Consider the following 26,685-nt stretch of genomic DNA (forward strand, 5'->3'; position numbering starts at 1 on the left):
TACATTATTCATTTAGGCCTATGATCCATTTGGAGTTAATTTTTATATGAAATGTGAGGTTTAGGTCAAAGTTTATTCTTCTGCATATGAATGTCTAAATGGTCCAACACGAATTGTTGAAAAGCTTGCCATACTCTATATCACATCACAGTATATTTTAATTATCTCTTTCCATGCCTGTCTTCCCATTGAAGTTCAAATACATTGAACTATGTATTTCTTTTTTTTCCCAATTTTGAATCATTTTTACTTATTTTATAGATGGATTTTTTAAAATTTTCATTTCCCCAACACAATTTTTTTTCCCCACTGTATAGCATGGGGACCCAGTTACACATACATGTATACATACTTTTTTTCCTCCCATTATCATGCTCTGTCATAAGTAACTGTCTTTCTTTTGCTCTGAGTTAGCAAGTCATCTTTGTATCTGGACATCTTAGAACTTTGCAAGATATGCTCAATAAATATTGACTGGACTTATAAATAATAACATAATGAATTCAGATATTTTTGTGCATGGTAGAAGCATTCAGAAATACATGTAATGAAAATGTCTTTTTTTGTTTGCTTTCTTCCATCCCCTTCTTAGAGAGCATGTCCTACCCATAGCCCTGATAGGGGGGCAATGTGTATGTCCTGTGACTTTGGCCATAAATAACTGGACCAGAGGCAGAAACATAAATATACTGGGCCAACTAGTTTTTCCATCTCCCAAATCCAGATCGGAGACATGCATAGAACAATTCCGATTGCTCTGAGTTCTGGGTCTGCGATACTATGTAGACTCAACTGCTGAAGCCACATGGTTGAGGTGGCAGTGATGTACTAGATAGAGGTGGAGAAGAATGTGGAACAGGCACTTGACAAGCAAAAGTGAAAACTGGAATGGAGATGTAGATGTCTGCCTTTGAAGTTCTCCTCAGGCTGGGTTGAGATGTTTGAGAATCCCTACTTTTTAAGCTAACTTTTTGGGGGGTTTAATCTCATTACAGTTAATCCACGTAACCAAAGCAAGGTAGTAAGAATAAGGCAACAAAGAACATTCAATTTAAAAAATAACCTAGAGGGTGAGTAGACTCTATGAAATTTTTAGAATTCTCAAATGACTTAGTAAACTTATATAAGATTTTATTAAGAATGGTCATAACATTCTTATAGCTAATACATGCAGCCTCATATCCCTAATTTAAATAAGTAAAAAAAGCAGTCCTCTTTTTGAAATGGTCTCTGCCCTTCTAAGGATTCATTCATTCAGTGGGTCAGTCTCAGGCACTGGATGCTGGTGATTAAAAACGTGGATGACAGAGTCTGCCCTTCGTAAGCTCAGAGACTAGCAGGAGAGGTGGGAATTAACACATAATTTTAGTTAAGACACTGACATAGAAAACCATACAATCTACACATAAATCATACTTTACATAGGTTGGACTACCCCCAATGTTTGGTGTAGTCAGGGAAGTCTTCAGAAGGATTTGGGATTTGAAGACCAAGGTATGTGTGGGTGGAGGTATGAAAAGTTGAAGCGCTTCCTTTATATGCACTAATATTGACAGAAATATTTTTGAAGGGTTTGGACATGCTTTCAAAATTACAGCTTTCCTGTGCCTTTTCTGCTTGGAACAGGTAGGGCAAAGTGAATAGAGGGTGGTGAATTTAGTCTAGAAAATGCTCAGAGTTGTAGCTCACAAAGCTACAACTTTTACGAATCATACGAGTAAAGAGGAGAGTTACTGCCAGAGCCTGAGGAAGAAGATGTTTCATGGTATATTGACAGTAATTTAATCAAAAAGGTTATCTTCTGGACTAGCACTCAAATTTCCTTAGTCTCTCCTGATGATCAAGGGCATTCTTTGTTAAGCCTAATGTTCTGGCCCTCAAAATTGCCTAGTGTGCAAGGAAGCTGTCAATCATAAACTTAAAAAAGTATACAGCAGAAGAGTTCTAAAGGGAAATCAAATTACGGTCCATTTGGAAATGTCACAATCAAGTGGTACCAGCAAAAATCTGAAGAGGTTCATTGGCTATTCAAATTGGTATATAAAGAATTACATGTTTTTGCTGCTAATCAAAGATAAAGCTGGTCTTTGAGCTGCCTGTGTGGAGCTTGAGACCACCCAGGCTTTAGCTAATGTTAGTGTTTACATGACATGTTGGAAACAAACTGGGCAATTACAAAGGCCCAGTCTAACTAGATCCTAACAGGCAAAACACCCTCTGATCCAAATGTTAATAGCTTTGACCTTCATTGGTTTTTAATCTCATTCTGTCTGGCAGAGTAAGTGAACTCTAGGTTACACTGTACAGAAGAGTCCTTTTCGTTTTCCATTCTTTTTTTTTTTTTTCCCTGATGTTGCTGAGAAAACGAAAGTCTGCCTTTTTTTCAGTTGGGTATATCATTGAGCATATGCACAGAAAGCCTGCTGATTGACGGTGCTTCAACAAAGGCAGATTCAGTTTGCTGCTGATAAGGAGCAAAGTCATCCATGCCGTGTTTACAGAGTTGGAAAGGAGAGTGAAAAATTAGTGATAAAAGAGCTAATCTTATTGTTTTGCTGGATGAGAGAATGGCACTTTTGTGCTTGCTTTAAGAGGAGCTGGCATATTTTCCCTCCTTCCCCCACTATGCTTTGGCAGCAAAACAATTTCCAGATTCCCCAAAGCGTTATAGATTATAAAGGACACAGTAATGTTGGAAGGGTTTCCTAACATTGAGTAGGGTACAGACTGCACTGGAGATTGGCTGTTTATTCTACGTGCCCGTGACCCACACTGCATAAACTTCTATTTTCTCCCTTTGGTGTTTCTAAAGCAAAAGATAAATATTTGGGCTGTCAGACAAATTCATTAGTGTTTAATTTTCTGACATATTAACTGCTTGGTTGTGCTAAGAATAAAGTTTGAAATCCCTTTACCATCCGGTATAGATTCTGGCAGAGGTAACTAGGCTTTTTTGAGTATCAGACCCTAGAGCTGAAGAAAAGGATTAGGGAGAGAAATGTGCTTTTGTTCTTGTAGTTCATGACTTAACCACTTACTTAACCACTGAGGTGGTGGAAATAGTGTATAGTAGATCTTGGTGCAAACACTATTAAAAAATTGGATTCTGCATTTAAAGTGTTTCTGGTTTTAAATTCATCATCCATTCAGTTTTTTATTAAGGAGAGGTAGTAGATGCTGTTTTGGCCAGAGGAATATCCCAGGTTTTACAATTTCTAACTATGCTCATTTCTTTGCTACCTGCAAAGACCCATAATGATGGCAGGCATATTGTCTCTTCCGGGCAATCTGGATCATTCAATCATTATTCTTTCAACAATTCTTTCAATGATCATTTAACCCTACCCCAGGCCAGGAGCTGGTGCTCCTAAAGGGAACAAAGCATGAATCACTGCCTCCAGGAGTTTCCAATCTTGTGGTGAGGACAGCAAAGCAGAGAGATAATTATAATACAATAAAATAAATTTCAGAATAGAACTGCCTATGGAGCACAGGAGAAGCACCTCTCCCTTGAGCATTGGAGGAAAGCCTTCCAGAAGATGACTGTTAATTGTATTTTGAAGAGTGTGTTGGGATGAGTTAGGAGATGACAATCAGTTCAGAATGACCAGAGCCCTGCTTCTCAAGCTGTTGTATGCCTTCTGTGCCAGAGATGTATAAGGGTACAAAATAGATAATTTTCATCCAATTAGAGTTTATTGTTTACTCATTTCACAAATACTTATTGAACATATAATCTGTGCTCGCCACTCTAATAGACAATAGGAATCAAGAAAAAAGTGAGGCAATCTTAAAACTCATCCTGGGGAAATACATCTCAAAACAAATAGGGACACATTACTGAATAGAAGGCCCAAATCTATGCAATCAAACATGAATATTTCACATAAACTTTGTACATGAAAGAGCAGCTTCTGGTGGTGCCACTAGGCCCCAGAATAGTGTGCTAATTTTATGCTAGAGTCAGGGATACTGTGTTCAAAGACTTTGAGGTGTGCTAGTAAGGTATGCATGAAGAATTGAGCGGGACATGGAATGGGAGATGTAGGTAGACATCTGTAAGTTTGCATTTTATAAGAAAGGGAATGGAGTCGTTATAAAGAGGATTTGAAGGAGGAATGGCATAATCAGTTTAGGGTTTTAGAAGGATCACTCTAGTGACAAGTACCTATAAGTACATCTGAGATCATGCTTTAAAAATATGGTCCCTATACCTGTTTCTCATTTCCCCTGCCGATATTGAATTATTCCATGGTTTCCATCAATGTCCAAACAGCTAACCCTAAGGACCTGAAATGGACAACCTGCAAACAGTGCATACACAAGAGGATTTACCTTTGTGGATTTTCTCTTAAAGATAGGTCACCCAAACCACAAATTGAATCTTAAAAGTTGGAACCACATTTATTCAAGTTTTGAATTGATTTAGCTTTTTTATTTAAAGGATCTCAAGTTATTTCGTGTATACTATATGGGCTATTTTTCAGAGAGAGATTGTTTGGTTGCAGGTAGCTGACACCCATCCAAACTAGCTCAAGCTGCAAGGGGTGGGGGATACACTGAATGATTACAAGGGTAAATAAAGTAGCCAGGTCTTAAGAGACTGTCTCTTTGGTACATATTAGATATTTAGCTTCATTCTTTGTTAGCTTTGCAAGCTGTATTATCCTTGTTGATTTGGTTTATTATTTTTTTAAAATGAGAATGTGTTTAAAATGTCCACACCAAGTTATGTCCTTTTAGTCTAAGCATCACAAGATACTAGGCAATACCAGTTTTTTTCAGGAGAGAGAAATGGATCAGCCAATTTGAGTATGGTGCCCACTCCTGGTAAAACCCACTGTGACTGGGAGGCAGTCCTGTAACTCAGTTCATCAAGGGTATATGAAGCATGGTCTGGATTTTCTGGGGGGTATTGGTAAGTTCTATTAGAAGAGGAGTTGGGTCATGATGCAAGGATTAGATGAAGAATCTTCTACAACTTCTACAATGAAAGAGACTGGTGAATCTCCAATATTAATGTGTGTATATTTTCCATAGGAGGTTGACCACCCCTTCCTTTTTTTTTATATTTACTTTCTCACTTATATCTTATAAAGAATAGATTTCTGTATTAGTCATGATTCTTTAGGTTACAGTGCTAGACACTGAGCTCATTCTTTCTAAAAGACATTGTATTGCCTGTTTCACTTGAAGTGTTTAGATAATAAGTTGGTTTCCAGCATGGCTAGATTTAGCTATTCTGGTAATCTAAGCAAAAACCTGTTATGTCCCTCTCTAGGCTTTGCTTTTCTTGGTGAAGTCTTCATTCTCAGATGGGGTCTCTACCATGTGGCAGTAAAGATGACTGCTACAAGTTCCTGTCTTATATTCTGCTTAAAAAGTTGGTGGATATCAAGAATATCGCTACCTCTGCTCCAAAACAATTTAGGTGCCAAAATTAAAATCAAAATTGATGTTTTATTCTCATTTTTCTAGCTACTGAATTGGTTTTTGGGGAAAAAAAGTAATTTTTGACCTGAACTTTCTGAAAGTTCACTGTATCATATGTGAACATCATAAGTAGGATTATAATGCAGAAAATATGAATATTGGGATTGAAAAAAGTAGAATGCAAGACATCATGATACCTTAGAATAGTTGTAAAGGCATTAGCATAATGCAGCTTTGTTTATTTATGTCCACTATAAACCACAGCCAAACTGGTTTTTTATTGGTTTTTAAAAATTTACTTCTTTGATAAGTCTTTTTCTAAATCTTGAAGTATGAAAATACCTATTCAGTTTTCAGAAGTTTTTCAATATAAAATTTCATATCTGCATCCCTGGGCTGGGATTCATATTCTCCACCTGTATTTTAGAAAGTTTGCCTAGTATTGTGAGAGATGATTGGAGGATATTGGTGTTAAAAGTGAGGGACATTTAGGAGGTTACATTAGAATTGTCAGTTGTCTAATTTAGAGGTGACAAAAGTCTGAACTGGACCATAGCTTAGGAAGTAGAAAAAGGGTGTAGATGTGAGAGACATATTCATGTGAGAATAAGTTTTCTTACAAGTTCTGTGCAATGCTTTGTTGCATTATTGCTCCTTTCTCTATTCTTTTTTTTTTATTGTCTTTTGTCTTTTTTTTTTGTTGTTGTTGTTGTTGTTGCTATTTCTTGGGCCACTCCTGCGGCATATGGAGGTTCCCAGGCTAGGGGTTGAATCGGAGCTGTAGCCACCGGCCTACGCCAGAGCCACAGCAACTCGGGATCCGAGCCTCGTCTGCAACCTACACCACAGCTCACGGCAACGCCGGATCGTTAACCCACTGAGCAAGGGCAGGGACCGAACCCGTAACCTCATGGTTCCTAGTCGGATTCGTTAACCACTGCGCCACGACGGGAACTCCTCCTTTCTCTATTCTATTGTTAGCAAAATAGTAAAATGGTGTCTAAGTGGGCTAGCCAATAATTCCATGTGTGGCTCAGTGATAATGAACCTGACTAATATCCATGAGGATGCAGGTTCCATCCCTGGCCTCGCTCAGTGGTTTAAGGATCTGGCATTGCTGTGAACTGTGGTGTATGTAGATCACAGACGCAGCTCGGATCTGGCATTGCTGTGGCTGTGGTGTAGGCCGGCAGCTAAAGCTCTGATTCGACCCATAGCCTGGGGACCATCCATATGCCATGGGTGTGGCCCTAAAAAAAAAAAAAAGACCAAAAAAAAAATCCATGCAATTGGTTTTAGGAGTTATTTGAATAAGAGAATACATATTAGCATAGTTTTGTTGAAGGAAATAAGAGGAGTGGATGCAGCGGCAGTAGGGCTGATTGATGTCTGATAGGAAGCAGGGTAGTGGAGCAGAGTTTAAGTAAGAGATAGCCAGGGCAATGGATGCTAGGGAGATGTGAAGCAATGCGGAGCTTGGTTCTGAAAGGAAAGAGGAAACTCAGTTCTGATGACAATTGACTCTGCAAGCTCTGTTGGGGTTCTCTCTCATGCTGTGGCCTTGGGAACATGGACCTTTTGTTTTCCTTTACCTTTCTAGGTTAGTAAATCATCACAGCAGCCACATGCTCTGAGGTTGGTTTTCTTTAGTACAGTCTAAACCACTTTATCACAGATGTAAAGGTAACCCTGGTGCAAACTACACAAGGAACAGTAAATACAGTATTATAAAACCTAGTCCTATTTTACTTTGGAGACTTCTCACTGGTCTGTCTTGAACTGTGTTTTCTGTTGCAAGCTTCTCTGTTTCTTGTCTCATTTTACATTCTGAAATCAGCTTAACTTTTCTATTTATGTCTTGTTCTTCTCAGCTAAAACACAATCAATTTTCTTTTGATTTAAAAATTTCAAAGTTCTGTGTCTTCTAAGAAGTAGAAGATATTTTATTTAATAAAGTGTTTTAGGAATTCCCTGGTGGCTTAGTGGGTTAAGGATCTGGTATAGTCACTTCTGAGGCATGGGTTTGATCCCTGGTCCAGGAACTTCCATATTTCCATGTGTTTGCACAACCAAAAAAATGAATAAATAAAAATAAATTATTATTATTATTATTATTATTTTTGCTTTTTAGGGCTGCACCCATGGCATATGGAGGTTCCCAGGGTAGGGGTTGAATCAGAGCTGTAGCTGCTGGCCCACGCCACAGCCACAGCAACGTCGGATCTGGGCCGTATTGGCTACCTACACCACAGCTCATGACAATGCTGGATCCTTAAACCACTGAGAGAGGCCAGGGATAGAAGCTGCATCCTCATGGATGCTTGTCATATTCATTTCTGCTTTGCCACAATGGGAACTCCAAATTATTCTTAAAAAAATGTGTGTTAGTTACATAAGTTCACACTTAGCCAAGCTGTCCTGATTTAGACAAGGTGCAGTATATAATCCATCATGACAGTGTGTAGACAGGCTCATGGTAAAGGAAGAGGTGGGGAGGGATGTGTGTGTAATTTACTAGATGATGTTTGTGCCACTTTAGTACTTACCCTTTTTCCCTTCTTTTTTTTTTTTTTTAAAGTTTTCTTTCTCTTCTCTTTCTTTTTGTTGTCCTAATAGAGAGAAAGGAAAATGTTGGGAAAAGATAAGAAATAGGAGCAGCTAAGAAGCAGAACAAGAACCTAAACTAACAAAATTGTCCCCTCATCATCCAATGTTCATTCAGAAACTCTAAGTTCATTTGGATTAATAAATGCCTCTTTTGGAATGCAAATAACTACTTACAGGATAATAGCACTGACCATTCATACTATCTTTTTTTGGTTGATTACTTTAATCTTACTTATTTTTGTCAGTAGAAGAGGCATTAAATTGGTTTACTTTTGCCTCAGAGGGCAAAATTAGAACCTGTAATAGAAGGAAAGGATTTTCTAAGAGAGTTGTGGGACAGTGAGTTTCCAGTTCCTTTTAGTGTCTACTCAGGGTTAAGCAAAAATGCGTTACAGAAAATTCAAACATTAATAAAGACGTAAACTAGAATTCATTCATTAAAAGCAAAATTAAACATCCTAGGAAACTTATGCAAGAAGGGAATGCATCTAAATGATCTGAGAGAGCTCGGAGTTGCTATGACAGTGTAATGGACCAGGTTTGGAACAGAGAAAACCCAGTTAACTTTAAAAGGTCTAGTTAGCCTAACCACTCTATTGTGCAGCCCAGACACCATCACCAAAATGAAGAAAATCTTGCTTTATTTAAATATTGAGTATCTACAGGAGCTAGGAACTGGGACATCACAGAGAATAAACAAAGACCCTGGTCTTGCAGGGCTTCTGTGTCATTGGGGGAAACAGATACTAAACTAATAAACACCTGGTATAATGATGAGCACTGAGAACAGTAATCTTACAGGAAACCGGGTCTTACAGGAAATATAGTAAGGGAACAAAATAATGGGGAAGATCCTAGAGACCTGGATGGAATGAGCCCTGTGATGCCCTGGGGCAAGAGACAACAGAGAGTGGGAAAACCAGTTGCAAACTGTAGAAGGAAGGAGGGTGGTCAGAACTGAGTTGAGTACAGAGGAGGGATGTTATAAATTAAAAGGAAAAAATAAAAGCCAGTTGTTCCTCTGACCTTAGCCTCTCCCCTTAAGATGTAAAGTCTTTGAGGATGAATTATATTAACTGAACTTAAAAGGTGTTCGCTTCTTGGGCAAAGAAGGAAGAGAAGAGCACAGGCTGGTAGGAGGACTTTCTTTCCAGAGACCCATTCAGCAGCTTGAGAGAAGAATCAGGGCAGTTGTAGTCACCATCCTTCCTGAAGGAAGACAGGTACAGTTTCCAAAGGAGCAAATGGGAGTACAGGTAGGAAGGACAATTAAGGGGGGAATTGAACAACAGAGGTCCCTGTGGGTAATTAGCGTAAGTTATCTTTAAGGTCCTTTTCAACACTAGGATCAGTCGAGTGGTGGAAATGAAAGAATGGAGACAAAGGGAAAGAGCCAAGGAAGAAGCGAGGTGCTCTCCCATGAGTCAGCCCCTCCCCCTGGCTTCTCCTACCTTCAGCTCTCCATCACGGCATTAGGCATGCTCAGGTTGGTCACAGGGCACAGGGCACAGAGGGGAAGGAATTTACTACAGGGGATAACTATTAGGAGAAATAAAGAAGCACTGGCATTTGGCTGTTCACAGCTGATTATCTAGGAGAGACCTAGCTGTTTAGGGAAGCAATAGCAACCCCTGGAGCCACGTCTTGGAGTGGGTTTTTCCATTGCTCCATCATTGCCAAGAGTCAGCTTCTTTCTGCCTCTTCTACTGAAGCTACCTTCTCCTATCACATTCCTGACTGCCCCTCTGGTGTTGGGTCTTTGTGGGTGTCTGCATACCACTTCCTCTCCATACATTCCTTCATGTTTGCTCTGCACCGTACCTGATCTCTGGTATCTTATACTCAAACTCCCAGAGATGATCTGACAGGACTAATTAGTTGTCACTATTATTGTCTTTCTATTGAGTAATTTTCTCACTCGAGGTAACAATGCAGGCCGCTGGCCAACCCCTGTACTGCTGCCTTGATTCAAATGATAACCTTGACTCAGGCATCTAGTGGGGATAATGGGTCTTAGAAACCAAGGGTCGTACCTAAGAAACCGTTTACTGAAATTTTATTCAGAAGGAGTTGGGGAGTGTGGTAGATGCTCAATATTTCTTGAACTTTTTTTCTAGTACAGAAACAATACTGATTTCAACATATAGAGTGCCTGCTGTGTGACAGGCATTTAAAGCACATTATTTCTGGCTCTGAGAACAAGCTCACTCTGTAAGTGTTACTATTTCTGTTTTTCACTTCCAGTATCACAAAACCAGTCAATGGATAAGCTAGAATTTAAATCCAAAGTCTATCTATTCTTTGATGATATTAAGAGTTCTTTAAGTATACAGATGTCTGGGGAAGTGAAAGGCTCTTTGAAAAAAAACAATGACACACAGAAATTCCATATTCTATAAAAAGGTCAAAATAATTTTTGATGAATCAAGGACCTGAATGCATTCATTAATCAATTAATTAATCCAGAAATGGTTTGAATGATACTGTATATAAGAGACTAAAGAAATAAAATGATGAGTGAAAATAATCTTACCAGGTACAAATCCAAATGGTTTCATATAAAATAGTACTAATTGTGCTTTTTTGCAATCAGAATGTCTGATTGCTAACTCTGAAAATCTGGCAAATGCTTTTTCCATGTGCAAGATTGAGAATTGCTTAATAATGAAGGAACACCAGAGAAAGGAATCTTATGGGGGAAAATGTTCAAGTAAAATATTTCATGCAAATCTTAAAACAATAAAAAAAGAGGATAACAGTGTTATCTTTTTCCTGGAGCTCATGAAAAACCATTGTCCCAGAACAGTTCCTCAATGGTAACAGGATCCTAGTCTGCAAAACCAAGTGAATATATGCTAAAAAATAAAGCCTTCTTTTAAAACAAAGTCATTTATTTGTGAAAGAATTGTCAATGAGAACAAACATTTAAAATGCCAAAAATTACAGGTGCTTTGGCTTTTTCTGGTTTTTCTTTTTCTTTCTTCCTTCCTTTCTCCGTCCCTCTCTTCCTTCCTTCCTTCATTTCTTTCCTGTCAAAAGCAAGCAAGATGATATTAACAGGAGGCACGGGATTGTACATGAATCATAATTAAATAGGTATGAATTCACAGGCACCCAATCAAAGTGTACCACTTTAGCTGATGGATGAAACTTCACTGTGCCTTCCTTGGTCAGTGAAGAGAAATCAATAGAAATGGAAACCAGGAGACCCCTGAATGAGCCCCAAGTCATTGTAATAAGTTTTCAAAATAATTCACTTTTTAGAATTATAAAAGCAATTACTTTATCTTCATGTGGGGTAAATGGCCAATTGTGGGTATACACTGAAGAAACTGGGAGAAGGGGTTGTTCACAGATCCATTGCTGCTGCCAGGTAGCTTATTGTTAGATTCTGACACAACTTTCAGTGCCTCAAAATGCCCACCATGGTCTCCAACACGTCTCTCAACTTTTTTTCTCCACAACTGAAAGCCACATTTTCTCTTGGCTTGTGGCTGGCTGAGAGGTTACAAAATGTTTGATTACAGATTGCTTTTTCTACTTTTACATTCTTAGGCTACTTATGTTGTTACTGCCTTTACAGAAATAAACAGCACTATAAATATATCTACCAGGTAGCAATTTAAGGGCATAATTAAACGTGAATAAACAATTAATTCACATCTGAAGTCCTGGGTTTCACCTTTCCCTGATGGATCAACGTAACATTTACTGAGAACAAAAATAATAGTCACAACTGAAAGTCCTGAAATGGAAATCCTAGGAGGAGAAAGGTCATAACTTGAGTGAACTTTGTGTTTCTTTTAGCACATGAATTGAACATTAAAAATATCTATTGATTGTTTTTCAGACTGTAGTTTTCCTCATTCTTTCTTTCTCAGGGATGCTGTCACCTACTTGCCTTGTAGGGGCTGCTGTTCAGTTAACGAGAAGGTACTGTGAGTATGAGATGAAGAAGAAAGATTCCATGACTCATAAGGAAAATAATGCATGGCACTCTGGTTTGAGGTCATGGTAGATAAAGAAATGAAAGGTCTGGCTGGTTTTGTCCAGGAAGGTGGCTACAGATGATTGAAAACTTCATTAGCCTGAACTGTGGACAGAGGGAGAGCTTTGTCTTTCTCTCCCTATCTCCAGCTTAGGCAGAAAATACCACTTTTGTGTTTGAAGATTATGAAGAAAATCTGGACCTGGTAATATTTTGAATGGTGACATGAAGTTAGGATTAAGATGCTGGAGTCTTCCTTTTTAAGACGTATGAGGGAGGTTCAGCAGGAGGACACATCAGAAAGGCAGCTGGTGCCTAATCGCCAAATGTTTGAGGTCTTCAGTTAATGCTTTGCTGGAGGAACTAGGATTTTGTGATTAACTTTATGCAAGTGTCAGAAACACTTTTCAACACATAGGTTATGACATTAGCTACAGCATAAAGAGATCTCATACGTCTTCCGGGTCAAGAACTGGCGGGGGTTAGCATTCTCTAAATCCTCAGTGATGATGTGCAAGATGGATTTCAAAATTAAGACAAATAATCTCCTAAAACCAAGTGCCTCCATTCTGTTGCTTCAGAGTAAGTTCCTAGAACTGATAATGTGTGTGCTAGATTTTTTTTTTAAAGCCAACAATTAGGTGTACCAGAAAAAAATTACTTTTGAGAATATTTGCTCTTTTCTACTTTTTAATTAAGGTAATGGGGAATTAATTACAAAAACCTGCCCTCTTTACCTTGTCTTTATCTCTCTTCTTATTGTTTATGCAGGAAAATTCTGAGGGCATTTTTTGGTAAAGACAGAGAAGTGTCCCAGAAACATTAACTTGTGTTAAGTGGCGTACAGAGTGCTGGATGATGAGGCATGGTGCAAGGGAAGACCAGTAGAGAGACTGAGATAGAGATGTTTATTACTCACGGGTCCTGGAGGAAGGACATTGAACACCTCTGGGAACCAAGGAAGTCAAGGCAGAGTGTAGGCAGAGAGAGGGGCTGGACCTGGAGCACATACCTTTTTTAGGGTCTGTTGGCACAGTGCTTTGGGATTCCTGGGCTAAGGCCTGATTAAGTAGGGTTTTGCTAAGCTCCTTGGGGGTCCTGCATAAGGGGTGCCCAAGGGAAATCCCCTGAGTGGTGTGGGAGACTGTTGACTGATTACAAGGGCTGTTGGGGAAGGCGTACTAGGAACTTAACATTTACTTGTGACTCTGTGAGCTTTATCTAGGGCTTCCATGAGGTGACTGGTGTCTGTTTAAAGCCCCTGCAGGTCACTTGGCCATACACAAAATGGACTCCGGGGCAGCAATACCATTGAGTGGCATAGTTAAACTCTGGAGGCTGTGTTATAGGGATTGCCTTTGCCTGAGAACGCCCCAACCAGACTTGCAAAGTTCTGAATATTGGAGCTGCTCTACCAAGGCCATCAACTCTAAAGTAAAGAGATGTAGCATAATTAGCTTTTCTGATAGCCTCTTGAACAAAATGTCAGTTCAGAAACCTGAAGTGTTTGCTAATGACAAGGGCCCAACTGTCCCATAAAACTAGAAAAGTGGTGTTTGTTGTCTGTTTCAAGAACTGGAAATCAAAATCTTAATGATACAGGAAATGCTCTTCAAAGGCCAAGAAGTCTTAGTGAAAGATAAGAGGATCAATCAGTCTTAAATACGAGTTTACTAAGAGTAAGAGACGGGATGTTGCTAGTGTGGATATGTATTTCAAAAGGCATGAATAAAACCCAGAAATGGTGTTAATTTTACTTTGAAGTATATAATGAAACCCCTCAAGTACCCAGACTTCAACACCCCTTTCCCAAAATGACCAAAATTTCCATTTTTGAGCGTTTATCATTCCGCCTTTTTCCGTTCCTCGAGTCTTAACAGAATTTTAAAAGAGCAGCTAATAAATGAAGTATACTTCAGTTTCATGTAATGGATTGGATCAGAAGGGAACTGATAAGATGATATTGGAAAAGCAGGTGGGGGGTCGAAAAGCTGCACAAGTGCTAAGCTGTGTAGGTTCAATTGATTCCTGGCGCGCAGGCTGCAGTCCCTGAGTTATTCCAGAAAATGGAAGGAGAGCCCTCCCTGCAGGCTTACAAGTAAGGCTCTTCCCCAGGGACTGGTAACCAGCAGGGCCGGAGGTGATGAGGGGGAGGTAAGGCCAATTAAGAATTCAGACTGGGGAAGCAGGAAACAGAAGCCACGGGGAGAATTCCAAAGGGGAAGGCAGGAAATGCGACTCTGGGTCACTGTAGGCATTCGCGGTAGAATACAAATATGAGTTTTAAACCCGCTCTAGAGAAACTCATTTTAGTGGAAGACAGGATCAAAGGAGGCCGGACACTTTGCAATGTGGTTTCTAAAGGCAAGGCAGAGGGGTAGAATACCTGAGTAGAAACTTATCATTAAAACCTAGTCTGGTGTTTATCATCTTTTCTGTGTTCTTGGCACACTTTGGGATATTAGAAATTTTAGTGGTGTAATGGAAGGAATTGAAAAGCTGAAAACAAAACTAAGAAGCAATTCAGCAATAATTTCGACACAATCACTGTTACAGTTTAACAATAATGGTGCAGTGTCTATAGGCGCACCCCAGGGACTGAGAGCTGGGGTGGGGGAAGTGGTGAGGAGTCAGAGGGAGGTCTAGATGCTAGACTCTGTGACCTCGGACCCATTGCTTATTGACTCGAATCACCAGGCTCTGCATCTCTAAAATGGAGAAGAATAGGACCTCCTTCATGGAATATTCTAAAGGTTGAAGAAAAAAACAGTGGAGAGGTCACAGCTCCTGGCGCTTATGAATGCTCCTTATCATACGGTCTCCTTGCTCCTCAGCACCTGGCAAGGTTCCCGGTCCGGATAGCCCTCTCTTAAGCTCTGGAGGCCAACTTCTTATCTGGTTCAGTCAATATGAGCTCTTTCTTGGGCAAAAACCTGCTGTCTCTTACCTGACTCAGAGCAAGTTGTAGTTCTGCTCTTATCAAACGAGGTGACTGGCTTACCAACCTGTCCTATCAGCCAGCCACTGTAGTGAAAGTATATACACCAAACTTAGGGACCAGTTTCATAAACTGGACAAAATTTGGGGGCACATTTGAAAAAGTTTCACAGCATATTAGCGTGCCTGGACAAGTCATCTAAGAATGAACTTTGTAGGGGAAAGATAGAAGATTTATTTTCTCCCTAAATCAAGTTTTCCTTTCTCCTCTAAATAGTGGGCCCATAGGTTACTTAATTGTTTTTGTCTTCAAGCGAGTGCTGCTGGGCACCATAGAAGGTATTTCAAAGATATCGTCTCATTTTTCTTCTCTTCGAAGCAACTCTGTGAGGAAGGTCATATTATTTAAAAAAAAAATCACTCTATAGACAAGACACTAAGGCTTAGAAAGATTAAGTAGCATGAAATTTAGGTCTTTATAAACTCCAAAACTGATGCTTTAGAATTTGCATTTCTGTTTACAGTGATGCTGAAGCTACTGGTCCTAGAACAACAATTTGAGAAACTCTGTTGTAATATCCCCTCAAACCCTAGTTGAGTCCCTCCAAAAGCCACATAACAATGCATATGTACACTCCTAAAGTGAAAACACAGCATCTTGAAAGGAAATCGGAAATAACTCTCCCCGGGAAAACACTGATGACCCTAGTCCTAAGTCAGATACAGGCACCACCACCCTGTGTTAGATAACTTCTTCAGTGGCTGAAGCTATTTTGTGGTGAGCTTTGTATTTCTTACCATGCCAAGGGCACAGAAATTTAGTCCTACATTGCCTAATTCTGTGATTTATTGTTGTCATTTGAAATAAAATACTTCCATGCATGGTAAAAAACAAAGCAAGAAATAAAGGCTTGGAAATGGTTGTGGTTTGTCAATGGTAACACCATTGGTATCATATTTGTTTGTGAAGTTTTGAAAATTGCTTTAGAAAGCCTTGGGGCAGAAAGCTTCACTTAATTAAAATATTTTAAATCAAACCACAGGAACTTCAGTTCATAAAGCCTCAGGGTACAGCTAGCAATTGTAAGAAACTCAATTGGAATAGGGTGGATGAATATAATAATACAGGGTATAACATTTTATTATTTGTTTGCTGAGTTGAAATAATTAGGCCACAGAAAATCTTTGGTTAACTATTGGAATTCTGAAGATAATCATTAATTGTTCCACAACTGGTTTAGTGATTCCCAAAGACTGTTCATGGAGCATTGGGATAATGTTCCCAGGTTGTTTGATGAGGAAAAGATTTCCTCTTAAAGTAACTTTAGGAAGTATTGCACCACTCTCTTGAAATTAGACATCAGCCATTTGCTTAGGAAAAGCTCTTAAAAGATCTATAGTATAGCAACCTGACCATCTTGTCTAAACCATCATTTCCCAAAATGTTTTGACCACAGATCTTTGCTCCCTCTTCCTTTCCCGTAACCCCCATCCCAAATAACACCTTTTCACAAGGTATGGAACCAAAAATATCTTTGGGAAACATTGATAATATTTTTAAGCTAAAATGGATACTGAACCAGTCATAGGTATTTACTGCCAAGCTGGGCTCCTCTCATCTTTAATTCTCGCTTTTTAGAAAAGTGTTGTCTTGCTCTTTGCTGACATAAAGACCTGAACATAGTTATATACCATTTGATGACTAAATTGTACAAGCAGTGAGAGATGCTAGGGTTGCCTTCTGAGTTTCTTAGTGGATCCAGTAAAACCATACCAATTTGGTCTAACCGGGAGGAAGATCTGTCCGACTTGTGTAAAGTTGGTAAAGAAACTTAATTACATTACTTCCAATAGATAACTTGATGCCTTGAATGATGCCTACAAAAGGTCCTTGGGGGAGGCCACTCTAATGACTAGAGATTATTTATAATTACGGGAGCACTTGTTGATGTGTTAAAAGTATGTGAATTGTATGAAAACTACATGAGTTAAATGTTTTTCTCCTTGGAAGTATTAATTTGCTTAGCAAATTCATTTTTCCTAGGTACTGGAAAGTAATCTTCAGCCACTTTTTCCCCAGCTAGAGGAAAGGTAAACTTTAACCTAACCATTTTTCTAATTATCACACATTTTGAATTAATGGGGTCCAAATTAATTAAGGTTTTATTATAGTTTCATCCTTAGGAGACAAGGTTTCATTTCCCTCTTTTGAAGTATTTTCAATCTGAATCAAAAGAAGATTAACCTCACCTCTCTCCTAGCTTGAAGCCAATGGGTTTCAACTTCTTTCTTTCCCTCCCCAACATACCTGAGGGTTATGAAACACTCCCTCTGTAAGGAAAAGAGGAGGTGTGTGCTGGGCTATAATTAGGAAAATCTCCCTAGGTGATTCTGATAAGCTCCCCACCCCTTCTTGAGACTTTCTGGCTTTATGCCTTTGATTAAAACCTTGTAACCCTCAGGCAAGCGTGGAAGTGGGGGCAGGAAGGGCAGTATAGGCCCTGACAGGACTCCCGCTAAGCTAGGGCTCTGATGGCAGGGAGTTCTGTACTGAATACTGGGTGTTGATAACCCAGGAGCAGCCAAAAGGAAGGAGAATGAAAGCCTTTGGTGTAATCAGGGGTGGAGACTTAAGAGTTAATCTGTTTGATGCTCAATCTATGAATGGGAAGGAAAAGAGAACTCCATCCCAGTGCTTGCTTTCCCACCATTTCTCCAACCTCACCTACAGTCTCTTAAAGTCACTGACAAAGAAATATGCTACTACATGTAGGTTCATAGATGATAGAGCTGTGGTGTCTGCAAACCAGGCTCTTGGGGGCTAAAATGTGAAATTAGAGGAAATTAACAATATAATGAAAGTTATCATCGAAATCATCATAGTCATTGTTGTGCATTCCTATTATGATCTATCTTTTGAAGGTTTAGATGAACTAGAACAGCTAGCGAATAGAAACAAATATTTAAAAAATTATTTTTACTTGTAAGCAAAATGTTAAATGTGAGTAGGGTACCCATTTACTTTGATATTGAGGTACTGAATCTTCTAGGCTATTAAAGAGCCCTTTGAGAAATAACTTGCCCTTGCCTAATGCTTCTGTTGTTTTACTATGTGCCAGGATGAGTTGGATGCTTATTTAATTACATCTATATTTATTTCAGTTCCTTTTAGCAGGTTGTCCACATTTGATAACATTCCAACTATCATCTAAATATTCTAACTTGAGGGCAGCTCCTGTAAATAAGTGGTAAAGACGAAAACAAAAGAGGATCTTTTTTTGTTGTTTTTTTCCTTTAGCACGTTCCAGGATGTTGTTGAGAACGTAGGAATACTAAGTGGCTGTTACATGTTCATTTGTCACTGAATTGGGTTTGGATGACCAGGATTGGGCTGCCTGTCAAGAGATCTGTTTTCTCATAGCTCTGTGAGCATAAGCAAAAAAAAAAAAAAATCACTTAAGCTCTTAGAATTTCAGTTTCCTTACCTATTGAATTTCCTAGCTTTCCCTGGCTCCTGTGTGATTTTATAGGTCAGTGACATCTGACATTAGTTTCAGGTTTTGGACACTAGATGGTGATGTTGTGCTGTATTTTAAGAGGTCTAGACCCAGTGTAGTCAAGGTCTATGATTAGGCTTCTCATCCTCAAAGTTTTTAATGAATATAGCGTATGACTAATGAACCCCCTCCATGAAACAAACATAGTTGAGCACAGAAATAATACAAGGAGCAAGGAGAAACCAAAAATAACCTCTGCATGGATTTTAACATCCTAGCCTCCAAATATATTGAATTTTATCTTAATTAGCTTAATCATCTCCTGGATCCAAAATCCCTAGCTCCTTTTCATATCTTACGTTTATGTTAGGCAACTTTTTGATCTACTGAAGCTTCATGGGCAGGCCTGACTCCTGACGTTCACTTCCATTTTTCCCTCATCTCTTCTATTTAGTCTGTGAACTGGAGATGGGCACTTGCCATCTGCCTCTACAAGGATTGAATCATGAGTCCCTGCAGCTGCTGACCCCCCACACCCCTGAAAGAGCTCAGGGTGCAGGTCAGGTTTGAGGCACTCTGTCCTCTGGGAAAACTGACACAGTAGAACTTCAGATAGTTATATATATATATATATATATATATATATATATATATATATAGTCTTTTTAGGGCCACACCTGCAGCATATGGAGGTTCCCAAGCTAGGGATCTAATCAGAGCTGTAGCCACTGGCCTACATGTACACAGCCACAGCAACGCCAGATCCAAGCTGCATCTGTGACCTACACCACAACTCACTGCAACGCTGGATCCTTAACCCACTGAGCAAGGCTGGGAATCAAACCCGCAATGTCATGGTTCCTAGTCGGATTCATTTCCGCTGCACCATGACAGGAACTCCTTTTTTTTTTTTTTTTGATAGTTAGATATTTTCAAGAGAAGATTTTATGAACCCAAGCCTTGCATCTCCTTATATCTAGAAGAGTATTAAAATCTTTCATGGTTAATGTCTGCTCCTTGTGACTAGTAACCTTCATGAGATTAGCATCAACCTTTTGTAAAATGTGTGCATGGTTGCATGTACCTCCCTTTTAACCAAAATCACATGTATACTGACCTTCTTCCTTATCTCTTCGGAATGGTTTTTCAGAGCTGTCTGAAATGCTGCCTCCCAGGCTATATACTCATTTTGCCCCCAATAAAACTAACTCTCACTTTTAGATTGTGCATATTTTGTTAAGTCTACAAACCCTTCAGATTCCTGAAACTACTCTCCTAAGAAATATGTACGATACTTTAGGCTGCCAGTTGAAATGCCAGACATATACAAACTAGAGTAGGTTTTGTTCAGATGAAAGTCCTTAAAATACATCTCCTTATCATAGACCCCCAAACCCTGAGAACATCTCTCTCAGACCCTTTCTGCTTGTTCACCAAAGCAGCTATGGGAGGAGAGGGTTTATAAAAATCCCTCTCACTCTTTGGGAGTGATGTTTTTTGAACTCTAAGCATAAAAAGAAAAAACTGCTCATTGAGCTCCTTTTTCTGGTAGGGGATGGAATCCTCTGTTTCCAAGCCCCAAGTTTGTAGATTTTCTGGATGGCTTCATGCTGTGCCATGGCCATCACTCAGCCCAAGCGCCTCTTCTAGAGAAGGCTGTTGATGAAAGGAGAGGTCTGGTTAAACCCCTGCTACCCCTAAGCATGGGTCCTTCCAACACAGAGTAGGCAGTTTTGAAAAAAATATGTTCATTTCGTATGATTTAAAATACCTTTTATTTATTTATTTAATTTTTATTTTTTTGTCTTTTTGTCATTTTTAAGGGCCACACCAACGGCACCTGGAGGTTCCCAGGCTAGGGGTCTCATTGGAGCTGTAGCCGCCGGCCTATGCCACAGCCACAGCAGCGCCAGATCTGAGCTGTGTCTGTGACCTACACCACAGCTCACAGCAGTGCCAGATCCTTATCCCACTGAGCAAGGCCAGGGATGGAACCCGCAACCTCATGGTTCCTAGTCAGATTCGTTTCCCGCTGCGCCACAACAGAACTCCCTTAAAATACCTTTTAAACATAATTATATCTCATTTAAGAAAATGTACCCATAAACTATACTTCAGTTTTTTTAAAATGCTTATATAAATGTTTGACTTTAAACAAAAGAAAAAAGAAAATGCACCTATGCATTTTCCCCCATGGTGACCTGAGTAATGGGAACTGGGGAGTTCCCTCAGTAGAGTTCCTGTGAACCATCTCTGGACAGCTGTATCAGACAAAACCAGGAAAGCCGAGCCATGACATTGGGTTACTGCTACCCTCAGGCATAGTGGATGTGAGTTACCAAACTGGCAGCAGTTGTGGTTCTCATGACAGATGAAGTCACCCTATGACAGGACCCAAACGTGGGTCTCCACTGGAGCCCATAAACCTCTGCTGTCTTTTGGCAAAATCCATTGTCACTTTACCGTTTTCAACTTACTTACTTGAACACATTGAAATATAATTCATTTGAGGCTTATGGAAAGGAAAATCATTTTAAATTTGAAATGTTCCACTCCAAAAAGATAAGGCTGAATGAAAATTAACTTGACTTTCATAATCCTCTAATTTAAGGCTAAGAGAAAAGAGATCCTTTCACATAGTGTAGAAACATCCACCTCGTGGAGCATTTTTATTGCTTGGTCTAAGGAACCTGAGGCAGAGATAGGTTCCCTGAGGACCTGAGACTCAGAATTTATCCACTGAATTCTTGCGTGTTTTCCCCCCATTCACTGAGCCATAGAAGAAACACAAGGAGAGAATATAAAGAAACAAAAAAACTTTTGAGACAAAAGCAAAGGGAATTGAAGTTAATTTTATATAGCCAGAAGAATGGACTCATAGGGTAGCACAAAGACGATTTTTTAAAATGAATCAAGTCTGTATTTGAATGATAGCAAGGAGATAAATATAATGTGGAATTTGGCGCAAATGAATAGAAATCCTCATAGCAACTCAAACCACGTCTTTTCCAGTTTTATTGTATAGTTACAACAGAGCAGTTTAAAAGACCAGAATAAATGTGACCTAAACATTTGTCTATCTTAGGTTTTACAAGTACAATTTGAACTAAACTGTGCCAAATAAGAAAGCCATGAAAATAAATACATAATTGTCTACCATTGTACCTAAAGTGGAATATAGAACACTAACCAAATAGACCCTAAACTTAAAATGCGTTTCAAATATCATTTAGGGAATTTTAAAAATCGTTTTACTTCAGGCATGGCAGATAATGGCAAATTCAGTAGGACTTGGTAAGAGAATTTCATCAGAAGCAATAAATAGGTAGAGTGAAAACTGATTATATTCTGATTTATGTAGTTTTTTTTCAAGTTCTGGGCCATTTGTTCTGGCAAATATAGATTCCTTGGTTCTAAAATTTCTATAGAGGTGATTTTTTGGTTACCCCAAAAAAGGCTTTGGACTAGGATTCTAACTAGTGTTCCTATAGCTTTTCATCATATTCTTTCTGCCCTGCTCTGTGTATTCTACCTGATGCTTTTACACCCTTCAGAGCTATTGTTTTCCAAGGGAATTTTTTTATCAAGAAAATAATGTAGGGGATGGAAGAAAATTCTTAAACATTAATAGTTTTTTTTTTTTTTTAGTAAATAATATAATTTTTTTTCATAGTTCTGGAGGCCCCAGGTCCAAAAATCGAGGTATGGGTAGATTTGGTTTCTCCTGAGGGCTCTCTTCTTGGCTTCCAGACGAAGCCTTCTCTCCGTCTTCACTTGGTTGTCTTCCCATATGCACACATGTTTGGTGTCTCTCTGTCTGAATCCTAATCTCCTCTTCTTATAAGGGCACCAGCTATGTTGGATTAAAACCCAGACATATGACCTCATTTTACCTTAATTACTTCTTTAAAGGCCCCACCTCCAAATGCTATTACATTCAGAGGTACAGGGGTGTGGGAGCTAGGACTTCAGCATGTGAATTTGGGGGCGACACAGTTTAGCCCCTAACACACTTCCATATTTAACTTTTTAAGAAACTGACAAATTGTTTTCCGAAACAGCTGCACCACTTCATGTTCCCACTGGTGATGGATGAGGGTTCCAATTTCTTCACATCCTCAACAGCATTTGTGATTGTCCTTTGATTGTAACCATCTTCGTGGTGTGAGAAGTAATATCTCATTGTGGTTTTGATTGCATTTCCCTAGTGAATAATGATGTCAAGCATATTTTCATATGCTTGCTGTTGACCATTTGAATATCTGCTTTGGAAAAAGGTCTGTTCAAATCCTTTGCCTATTTTTAAATTGGGCTTTTTGTCTTTGTTATTGTTGCTTTATAAGTGTTCTATGTATATTCTGCATACCAGACCTTTACGAGATATATGATTTGCTAATTGTTGTTTATCTAAGCTGTTTGGGTTAAAAGAAAACCTTCCCCAAACAAATGTAGTATTTGATATTTATGGACGAAAAATAGTGCGTTTCTAAGTCATGGACAATCACCATGGTGAGGAGTGAGATTCCCCTTACCTCATTGTGAGAAGGGAACTAACTTTTTTTCTGTTTCTCTGTGGTGGTGGAGGGGAGGGCTTTACCACTGTTGGAGTGGGGAGGCTGGACTCAGGGTCTTACTGAAATCAGTTACTCCTTTGACAGATACGCTTCTGCATGCTGGAGCTTACTGCTAAGGCTCAATACAATCCTTAGGGTCATCAAATGTGGAACTGATTACATAGAAAACAAGTGTTATGGAAGAATTCAGGACTCTATAGAAGAATATAGAGGGTAGAAGAATATAGAGGGTAGAAGAAGGGATGGGAAAGAGTTGGTCAGGTGAGGAAGGCTGGTGGCAAGAGATGAGTGTTGTAGGTAAGGAAACAGCATGTGGAGACAGCAAGTCGGACAGTGCCTGTGCCAAGGCTGCCACAGTAAGCTGGGCCCAGGCAACGCTGGAACTTAATAGGTTCTATTTAAAATACCCATCTCTAGCCTAAGAATAACAGGAAACCTTAGAAGTATTTTAAACAGAGGAATGCCACTGTCAGTTTTGCCTCTATAATAATACTCTGATTGCACTGTATTATAGTCAAAAGTTTTGACTTTTTTCCTGCTATTTTTTTAAGTTTTTTGGGAAAGTCTCATTATAGCCCTTATAGAAGAACACAAATTCATTCAAATTGCAAATTGACTTTATTACCTAATCTAGAGAAAGCCATTAGACTTTTACATGGGGATAGAAGTTCATATTGTAGTAACTAAAATTGTAAAAAGATAGTCAATTTATAAAGAATTGCTTGTTGTAAAAACCTTTTTAAAAGCATCCTTTGTAGTGTTTTAATATTCATTTGGAAAAGTTTAAATATAGTTTTGATAGAATAATAATGTACTCATTTGACCAACTCTCCCAATTTCCAATGCTGTAATTTTTCTCATATGCTTTGTTTAATCTTAAAAATCCAATAAGTAATTTAAAAATAGAGATATAAAGACTCATTACACTATATGGACCCACTGGAAAGTCAATAAGCAATCGACTTGCTGAGCCCTCTGAGATATGATATTTTTAAATGAAGTAATGTGAAGGGGAAAAATTTATTGGAAGTTAGATCAATTTAATTCTGGTTTGTACGAATATTGTAAAGAAATAGATATGCCATTATCACTGTCATCTCTTTGCTTTAGTCTCTAGGAATTCCATCTTCTGTTAGAATTATCAAATTTAGAACACATTTTATTAATAAATATATGTGTATTTATACATGTATTTGTGTATATATGTGTGTGTACACACTTAATTGTAATAAACTGTCAAATTGTTTTTCCAATAACTGAGAAAGTGTTCTCTTGAGTGCCCACTTCACAAAAGTGGTCCCATTCATCACTAGGTCTCTCCCTTCTGAGTAGGTTGATAAGAAAGCCCAGAATTTTCTATATAGCAAAATATTTAAGGAAAGCCCTTTAGTTTTCATCCCACCTTGGTCAACCTGATATCCTCATGGTTCTCAAAGACAGTCATTGTACATATTCTAGGCCAAGCTTGGCTCCTGGAAATCTTTGCTGAACCTGGGAAGCCCACCGCAGCTTTTCTTGGGTTGCTGTGAAACAATTGCACTCAGGTCCTGACACCATCTTAGGGCCCCTGGAGAAGGAGGACACAGATTCTACTATTTTCAGTTTCCTGCCTGATCTTGGAAAATCTTTGAGAAATCCCTCTATGAGTTTAAGCTTTTGAAACTAAAAGACCACCAGAGAGTGGTCCAGGGATTTTTTTTGCCAATACACAAAGGAATTCTCTGACCAGGAAAAGAGAGAATTTACTGAGAATGAAACAAAAGGTCTCAAAAGATTACACTACCATCTGTGTGCTTGTTTTTTTTTTTTTTTTTTTTTTTCATCTAGTTAACTAACCGGGTGCTGCAAGTTCATGTATGTTTTAATAGATATGTTTGCAATAATAATTAAAATAATGATGAAAACAAAAGCAAGAAGTCAGTATTTGTATGATTACTATATGCCAGGCAATGTGAACCTAAGAGATTTATAAGTACCATTGTCTTTTTCACTCACAGCCCCATGAGGTGAGCACCATGTTGTCCTTATTTTGGAGGTAAAGGAAGTCGTAGCTTAGGTTAAGTAACTTGCATGAAGTCTCTCAGGTCCCAGGTGGTGGGGCTGAAGTTGCTCTGGTTCCAGAACCCAGCTGTTAACTCTCTGCTTAACTTTTCCATCTTTCATAGGAATCTCTTCATACTTTGGGAGCTATGAGGCTTTTCACTAAGACACACTGCACTCTGTCAGCAACAAAGCAGCAAGAAGGAAACTCAGGGAGCATAGTGTTCCTTTTCCTTATCACTAGAGTTTGGTGGGAATCTCCAGCAGATTGCACATTATGTGATAGTATGTTAGAGATGGTTAGAACCTGAAACTAAAATTAGAATAAAGTAACTGATTTTAGAGACACAGTTGCATTGCTGGTATTTAAACATGGGATCCAATGTAGGTGCATTTGCCGACATGAAACTACACGCATGACCCTTGCTTTTATCTTCATGTATCTACTTGTTTTTCAGTCTAGGACAGATTTTAGCTTTGAGCAGATTTATTTAAGGAATTTAAAGTCAGGTTTACAATGAGATAACTCAGTTTTAAATTTGTTTTCTAGACAAAAATGCTGGATATCATTGTGTAGAATATATCTCTTTGGGCTAATGAATGAAAAAAATACTTGTCAATGAAAGTTCATTTATTATCTTGTTGCTTTGCCTTCTCAAATACTTTCCAAAACTTTCAAATTATGCCAAATTCAACATACACACATATGGTACATGTGTAACACATGCATGTATACACACATATATCAATGAGTATATATGTGTTCTCAGTTGAAACATTTGATATTCAATATATTACTGATATTTATTATGATGTTTCCATAATATATTACTTAGCAGAGATGTTTATTTGTGACCCACATTGTTTTAATTTAAAGAGTTTTAAGACTATTTTGATGAAATGTATGTGACACCCAGAATGTGGTTTATGTCTTGTTATAGAAAGGACATTTGTGACAGGCTGGGATCAGCTTGGGATTCTGACAGCCTCTTCTCCATTTGGGCCAGTGAAAATCATACTACCTACTAGAAGGGGTTTTCATGACTCGTTATGGTGCTAAGGAATTCCTAGAGAACACCTAGTTTCCTCAGTGGGGTTGAAATGTGGGGGTAAAATGAATTCCAAGCTCTAAGGATGGGGGAGTCTCCAAGAAAACACCTCCTAAACATTCTTCTACTGTAGAGTTGGTTCCCATTGCTATAGGCTTTTGAGGAAATTCCCTTTGCTTCACTAAACTGAGGATGCTTTAATGTATGTTATTTCATACGGACCAAATACCAAGTCTATACAGAGTAATCAGCCACGGTCTCGGGTTGGGATAGCTCATTACCTCCATGGAAATGCGGTTGTCAGTTTCAGCCCCACAGATGCATCAGTGTGATCTTAGGGTTGGCTGGGCCTGCGTGCTCACTCCAGGGAAGGACACTTTGCCCTTGGTCCAGTGGGCCCTTTTAGTAAGGCATCCTTGATACTGGAAATTGTGTGATGTTCCTCTAGCAGAATTTTGAAAACCATCCTTTTCAGTGCTATTGAATCACAGCCCTGAAATGTCCTTGACATTTAAATACATTCACATTGCCCTCAAACAGAATTTGTGTTTTGAAGTTTA

The sequence above is a fragment of the Phacochoerus africanus genome, chromosome 2 (genome assembly GCF_016906955.1).
Source record: "Phacochoerus africanus isolate WHEZ1 chromosome 2, ROS_Pafr_v1, whole genome shotgun sequence".
NCBI classification, from domain to species: Eukaryota; Metazoa; Chordata; class Mammalia; order Artiodactyla; family Suidae; genus Phacochoerus; species Phacochoerus africanus.